Consider the following 8418-nt stretch of genomic DNA (forward strand, 5'->3'; position numbering starts at 1 on the left):
ATGATTATTTCATATCGGCAAAATTGGGGACATAACCGGCCCTGGCTGCCTGATTTCAAGTGCTATATCACAAAGAAGCACTCAGAAACAAGGAAAAAGGGACCGCGAAAAAATTAGGCTAAGTTCAAAAATTACGCGTTGCGAAAGCTCCAAGAAGTATGGTCCAGCGTGCTGAAGATGCCTGAAAACGTCCACGCGGTCTACAAAGCGTTTACGTGCTTGCCTCTAGTGCAAATCTGCATTTCGTGCCAACATGCTCTGGGAAGAGTGACGTACACACTTCGTGGCGTGTATTCATGAGGGGCGACAGCGTAATATACGCACGCTGCAGAGACCGTTCGTGCACGCATATATACTCGCCACGTATTCCGGGTCCCACTCAACCCGCTTTGGAAAGGAACGTCCATCGAGGCGACGCCGGTCGCGCACTGGGTGATAAGACCCGGCACTGAGAATGCGTCCGCGCGGCCTTCTTGCCAGCTGCGGAAGGAGCCGGAGGGGTAGGGAGCGATTTAACTTTCACCTTCTCTTTTTGTGATTCGAATCGCAGCATCATCAGTAGCAAAGACAGTAGATATTCATTAGCCTTGTCTCACCGCTGCCGCTATCCAGGAAAGCATCCGAATCTCCTCGTCCATGCACCTGACTCTGCTGTCCCCTGCTTTTATCCTGCATGCCTTCAACTCCAGTCTGCTACCGCAGTGGACCGATAACCTCTTCCCACGTCCATATCATCGTCTTGATTACAGCCAGCATATCAGGAACGGGAGTTTGCTCCCTAATCTGCATTGTTCGTTCTGTCAGTGCTAGCTTTATGGATCTAATATCTGTAGCTAGATAGGATGAATCGAAATTGAAAATTTCTCGTTAGCCTCCAAATGGCGGCACCAGAATTAAGTATGCTAGCAAGGGTCATCTCTTATATATATATATATATATATATATATATATATATATATATATATATATATATATATATATATATATATATATATATATATATATATATATATGTGTGTGTGTGTGTGTGTGTGTGTGTGTGTGTGTGTGTGTGTGTGTGTGTGTGTGTGTGTGTGTGTGTGTGTGTGTGTGTGTGTGTGTGTGTGTGTGTGTGTGTGTGTGTGTGTGTGTGTGTGTGTGTGTGTGTGTGTGTGTGTGTGTGTGTGCGCGCGTGTGTTGATTGTCACGTACACAGTGATTAAGGATACCAAGAATAGTAGAGGGTAGCCCAGACACAACGGCAGCAAGCAGCACAGACGCAAACGCGCAAGCGACACTTCGTTGTTCTTTCAACTTCATCTTCCTTCAACTTCACTCCTCAGTCATGCGCCACCTGGCAACGCTAGGTGGCATTACTCCCCCCCTCCCCCTTCCGAAAAAAAATTTAGAAAAAATGAGGACGGCCGGTAATACGCTGTGAAAAGCAAGAGTAGTCACAGCAGGTGGCCATACGTTATTGTTGGTAGTACGGCTTCAGCCGCACAATGTGCGCAATGTCTGAGCTGGGCTTTCGATGTTTTGGTTGTGCGGCACCGTCTGGAATAACTTCATAACTAAGGTCACTCACACGACGCAACACTTTGTACGGCCCGAAGTAGCGGGAAAGGAATTTCTCTGACAAGCCTGGACGGCGAACTGGTGTCCATACCCAGACTTGGTCCCCAGGTTTGTAGTCAACTTGGCGGGGCCGGAGGTTGAAGGAATAAAGACGAGAACGTTCCTTTTTTGAAGCTGAAATACCGAAAGATAGGGCATCATGATAAGATAGTTGCGGTGGTGACGTTTCCATCTTGATGTGGCGGGCGCTTAAGCCATTACCGTTTCTATTCACACCAGTTTTTCGAGATAACTTTCAGTATGAATCCGAATGACACTGGCACCTTCATGTTTTCGCACATGCACATGTCCATTCTTTCGCCAAGTGAAGCGATAGCCCTTTTCTTCACTTTTTGCTCGCGTTAGCCACAAAATACATTTATTCATCGCTGTAAGGGTGTCTAGAAACCACATATCTGATGACATTGCCTGATGTTGAGAGCGACTTCGCATCCATTTGTATTTCAGACTACTCAATAAAAACCGTGCAATCACAACTGGCATGCGGTGGACAGACTCTAAATTAGAATCTGTTAGTTCAGGTAGCTCCAGTTTAGGTGCTAGGTCATTCAACTTCTCAAAGAGGTTTTCATCCTTCCTTGACCATGCCGTGAATTTCAAGGTTGTTACGACGGCTGTATTGCTCCAGATCGTTTACCTGAAGCTTCACGTCTTTAACGTAAGGAGAGTTGCCGGACTCGATTGCTTCAACCCTTTTTTTTTTTTTTTTTTCATATCAACAACATCCTTGTCGTGAGCATCCAGCTTTTCTAGAATTTTTTCATACTTCTCAGACACAAGTGCGATTGACGCCTCAATTCCATCTACCTTAGATTAGTTCTGAAAGCGCCTCAACCTTCGCCACTGGTGGAACAAGCAATGAAAGCTTCTCATTTATGTCACTCAGCTTGGATTGAAAGTTAGGATTTTCCGGCGTTGTGGAAGCCGGTCCACTCCGCTTCTTTGCGCTTTCACAAGTCTTACAGTTCCAGTTAGCCTTTAAGGAGTCGGCCTTCTTGCGATATTGACTAGAACTGACTCCGGAACATTCACCTATATGATATGCATGTAATAGACACTCCATCGCCAATAATCTATTCATGGCATGTCAAACATTCCAACATATTGAGAATATATCAGTGCAGCAACAGCCGCAGCAGCGGAGAGACGTTATTAATGAATCAAGCACAGACTTTACCGACATGTAAGTTTGATGGAATGCAGTCACTGACGGCACTTAGATCCGTCCGCTGCGGCTGCTGCGTGTAAGCAGGATGGGTTATAGCATTAATATAGAAAGATGGGATGTTCGCAGAATTGCCTGTGGCAGTACTGCTATCCTACCTAAACTATAAAGCAGCAAGCTGCTCACTGACGTGCATACATATTTCAGCAACGTTTCTACTCGAAATATAGGCTGAGACAGCGTCGTCCTTTAGCCGCCAGATTTTCTTGCAAATATATCTGTTTACGTTCTTGCCCAGTATTGCATCGTATCATGTGCGTACACGAATAACTGATTATACACTTCCACTATGTTCTGCTGACTTAATGCGTACCCTATTCTTAAGCTCGTGTTTATTTTTATCCGTTTATCTATGCTTCCCGAACTTACTCAGCTATTAGTTTCAATATTTTCAATCATGTTGATTTTCCAAACTCAGAAATTTCAGTGTTTCTATATTCATTTATTTAGTATTTAATTTAAAAAGAGATAGACAGGAAGACCAGAAAAGCTAATGGCCCAGCAGGCAGGAGCCAGATATTGAAATAGCCACCCGTGATAGATTTTAAGAATGCGCTTAACAGAAAGCGGAATATCGATCTTGTAGTCTTTAAACATTTTCACCTAGAGCTGTTTCAGTTCAGTTCAGTTCAGTCATTCAGACGTGTCCGACTCTTCGTGACCCTATAGACCATGTCACGCCACGCTTTCCGGTCTCTCACTATGTTCCTAACATCACATAACTTCATCTGCAGTGCCTCGAGGATGCCATGTAACCATCGCGTTCGCTGCCTACCCCTTCTCCGGCGACCCTCAACCTTTCCCAACATCAAATCTTTCTCCAGCGACTCCTCTCTTCTCATCAGATGACCAAAGTAGCTGAACTTTAACTTTAGAATTTGACCCTCCAATGAACAGTCAGGGTTTATGGTCGTCAATATCGACTGATTTGATCTTCTGGCAGTCCAAGGAACTCTCAAGAGTCTCCGCCAGCACCACAGTTCAAACGCGTCAATTCTTCGGCGGTCAGCCATCTTCACAGTCCAACTCTCGCATCCATACATCACAACTGGAAAGACGAGGTATAGGGATCTTGGTTGGCAGACTAATGTCTCTGCTCTTTACTAGGCGGTCAAGGCTAACCATGGCTCTCTTTCCCAGAAGCAGGCGTCTCCTAATTTCATGGCTGCAGTTTCCTTCCGGGGTAATCTTGGAGCCCAAGAAGAGAAAATCTGTCACAGCTTCCACTGTTTAGTATCGCTCAAAATTCGAAAATGCCAACGTGTACATAAATTACAACTGATTCGTTATTTCAACAGTCCAAATCGAGCTTCCCCAGCCAATAGCACTTCATTTTGTTCCGGGTCGCAATACCGGCGGCGTGCTATCATGAACTTGTTCTAAACAAAAGAGGCCGCTTGCGCAACAGTCCGATCCTCAGAGATATACCCCGCAGCTACACATCCGAACCAAACCTAGAAAAGAGATAATCGAGTCGATTCCGCCACCTCTGCGCAAGACACGCGAGTCTCTGTGAACTCCACTGTGGTGGGAGGACGCGTGCTTGAAGGAGAGGGGACGCCAGCTATTGTCGCGCGACATTTCTGACCCTAATAACGCGTTCCTTGCCTCGTGCCCGATGTCAGGGCACTTCAGCGCCAGGTGACAGGGTGACGCAGTCAGCAGGTTGACGCCGTGCCTATGGCTTGCGTCATAAGAGAGCTCGCACCCGGCCGTGCACGAATGCTCCCGCGGCGATGCAGGCGCAAGGCATCCGCTGCGAGGCACGTTTCCCAGCTCGAGGTTCTTTTTTCTCCTCTCCCCTGCCCTTCATTGTTCTTCTACCTCCTTCTCTTTCTCTCCAGCTACGACCATTCCAACCACATTATAGTTTGAAGGTGCGGAGCATACTGAGTACCTGGAGCGGAGGTGCCACCATATCAACATTGGTGAGCTTCATTTTCAAAGCCAATGTAACAATCTAGTCTTGGCCGTTGTAATATATGTCAAAATCTTTCTTTTTATTTTATTTTTCTCCGTTACAAAAGACCGCCCAGAGCAGCAGATCTCGGCGATGGTGGAGGCGTCTGGTCGCGTCAGCCAAAGTGCAAAGGCGAAATGAATAAAAAATTAAGAAAAAAATTAATATAGAACCTGCATATTATCCAATCATTGCCTATCATAAGCCAGGGCACAAAGGCTTCACGATCTGCACAATGTGCTAATATGTGTTCAAAATGTTTAAACCTAGATATAACGCAAAGTGGGCAAGACACGAAGTAGAGGTATACGCACAATAAATACGACCGCATATTAAGAAGCTTACACAAAAACGTAAATGCGCGCAACACCGCATTCAGCGTACTAGCAGCACACTTGGAATATTCAAAAGCCTTTTCATACCAGTCGGAGATCGCTGCCACATTTGTTCCACCCACCTATAGCAGTCTTCATTGCTTTGATTAGATCCTGTGTGAGGCGAACGCTGCGTCTTCGATTCCAAATATCTCAGCAGAAAGTCCACGGATCGTGTAGCGACCTACAGAGGTCATGGCCTCGGACAAGAATGGCAGCGTATATTTTTTCTCCCTCTTTTTTGCAATCTTGTTCTCTCATAAGTTGCCTTTCAGCCATGAAATGATTGCACTGCTAATATCTCATTGATCAACACTACAAATTAAAAAAAAAAAAGAACGTTCTCCAGTGTTGACTGGATTCCTTAAAATATAACTGAGCCGAAAAGCCGCACTTTTTTGTGAGGAAATACACTCGGGTTTATTGTAATAGCGTGTCCTGGCAAATGTGAATTTCACAACGGCAAAATTTTATAGGCATATTCAAAGCGAGTTTGTGCAGTTTATCATACCTCTATGCGCTTACGGTTGAGCTCTGTTTGATTTCTGTAGAGTTGTCGATTACAAGATTCTACTATTATTATTTTTTTCTGCACAGTAAGGGACGAAAGGCATACGTGTGCTTCCATACACCTCCGCGCTTATTGGCGCGCATAGGGTAGATGTGAAAGCTTGTTTTAAAGCTTGCTTGACAGGTGACCAAAAGCGCATCAAGTAATTATGAGTTCGTATAAGCCGTCTTACGTATGTAACTTTTATGCGCAAAACATGTCTAAGGAGAGCGAGATATGCATTATCATTGACTCTATATACCTAAACGTCTGCTCCGTGTTTCTTGAGACCTTTTTATTTCAGAGCTATGTAACTGTTTGGCATGGGTTTAGTCTATACGTTGAGGCAATTATAAAGTCCTTGTTGTTTTTTTCCGTGAACACACGGCTTTTATATTTTTTAGCGATTATATGTATTCTTGTGAGTTAGTCAGCACTTTATTTTTTATTTCCACCCATAGCGTATACTGTTCGGTATTGTAGTGTTCTACCTCGTTAATATTATTTTTTTTTAGCCTTAAGATAACGCCTTCTTCGGACGCTTTAAACGCACCTCGATGAATGAATGCATTGTTGAGAAGATTTTTATATAGTTCGGTACTTGTCTTTTCGGTTATCCCTTCGATATGCGCCGCGCTCAGGCCAGGGCCATTTTGTTTATATATCTGAGTGAGTATTCAAAGATATGTGGGGTTTAACGTCCAGTGTTGCTCATTTGGTTATGAAGGACGCTGTAGTTGAGTGGTTGGAACTAATTTCGACCTTATGGTGTTTTTTAGCGTGCACTGACATCGCACAGCAGACAGACGCCTCTTACGTTTCGTCTTTACCTAAATTCGTTCTCCGCGGCAGGGATTCGAACACGCTTCCTGGGGCTCACTATTTGAACGTTAAAGCCGCCAAACCAGAGCAGGAAGTAAGCGAACAGCAACGAGAGAATTGCTTAATGAAAAGGCATAAAATTTAGTCTGCGTTTAAAATCCGCTGACTTGAAACTCTGCGCAGGAAAGGGAATACAGGAGTGAAAGGAGGGAAGAGATAGGTATAGGGAATTAAAAAATAAACGAAAGAAAATTAAAAAAAAAAATTATGAGGCCATGGAATGTGGTATCACATGCGTGAAAGTGGCATGCTAGAAAGTAATCGAAGGTAATGTGTAGTTCCTACAAATGAGCTGACAATGTTCACTGCACAGAAATCACGCAATCATGAGGAACGTGAAGGCTTCAGGGTCTATTTAAACGTCTGATATCATCTAGAAAGAAAGGATAACCTAATTGCTCGCCTCTGCTGCCTACGGCAGTCTACAGAACCTAATAGAAAAACTAACCAACACGAACAATAATAATCGAGGATGTCGTGCCATCTTACCTTCTTGTTGCTGCTAAATGCGTACAGGCTGTACAAGTAGCTCTACTTGAAATATAGTAAATGCGAACGGATATTAACCGTGCCAAGTTCACCCAGAAATTATCACCGCGACGTCATCAAAATCAGGCGTGCTCTGTAAACGATCAAGTTGGGCGCCGTAACAGGAATAAGCGTCGCGATGACAAGTGTAACAAAAGTTACCACAAATAATCATCGCCCCGCCGCGGTGGTACAATGGTTAGGTGCCCGACTACTGTGTCGGAGTTCTTGGGGTAGATCCCAACCACCGGCGGCTACGTTTCGATGGAGGCGAAACGGAGATCGTGTGCCGTGCGATGTCAGTGCACGTTAAAGATTCCCAGGTGGTCGAAATTTTCGGAATCCTTCACTACGGTGTCTTTGCAGCCTGAGCGCTTTGGGACGTTAACCCTACAAACCAAACTAATCAACACAACTCGATGACTACGCCTCTGCAGGGATATCATATAAACATTGATATGAGTCGAACCTAAACAAGAGAGCAAGGATTCGTGTAGCGCAATGCAAGCTGCTGCGCAAGAAACAAAGAAATTACATTTGCGCACTCAAGTTTCGGTACGTACGGCAATGTGAAAACATTGCAAGATATGCCTAGTTTTCCGTTACGAACTCGTTTTGCATTTTCCGGCTTCCGATGTTATTCCGACGTTCACAACTTCTTGTCTAGAGATGTTTGTCGCATATAGCTATGATGCCACCAACTCGTTGTCGAGAAGTTGTCTAGACACGTTCGTATCACACGATCAGTTCATGACGTCACCATTATAGTTAACTATCACTATCTTATCAGTAACTAGCTAATCTGATTAGTTGATATGACTACCATCAATGTTGCACTAAATCCCATTGAATTACTTTATCAGCCTTATCTATCTTATGTCATTATTATATCACTAGCTATCGCTATCTTATCAGTAACTATCTAGATAATCTGATGAAGTTATGTGATATACCACTAATGTCCTAAATTCTTCTTGAGTTACGTTATCAGTCCTCTTATCTCATCATTACGACTGCCTAGTAAAGTGTACGTTGCGTTGGTATGGCTTATCTCATTAGCACTAATGATTTATAATTAGTTACTTAGTTATCATTAGTTATCGACGTTCTTATCATCGTTATCTCCTGCACACATCTCGTCGTTACACATCCTGTCTGGTGCCATCCATGAGCCAAGAAATGCTTTCGCATTAAAGCATCGTTCTTCTCAATTCCCCAAACTTTGTCGTCGTTCGAGTTGACCACCCTCAGTTTCCACAATTTCACCATTCTTGCCGTTATT

The sequence above is a fragment of the Amblyomma maculatum genome, chromosome 1, assembly GCF_055883805.1.
Source record: "Amblyomma maculatum isolate TAMU_Amacu chromosome 1, ASM5588380v1, whole genome shotgun sequence".
NCBI classification, from domain to species: Eukaryota; Metazoa; Arthropoda; class Arachnida; order Ixodida; family Ixodidae; genus Amblyomma; species Amblyomma maculatum.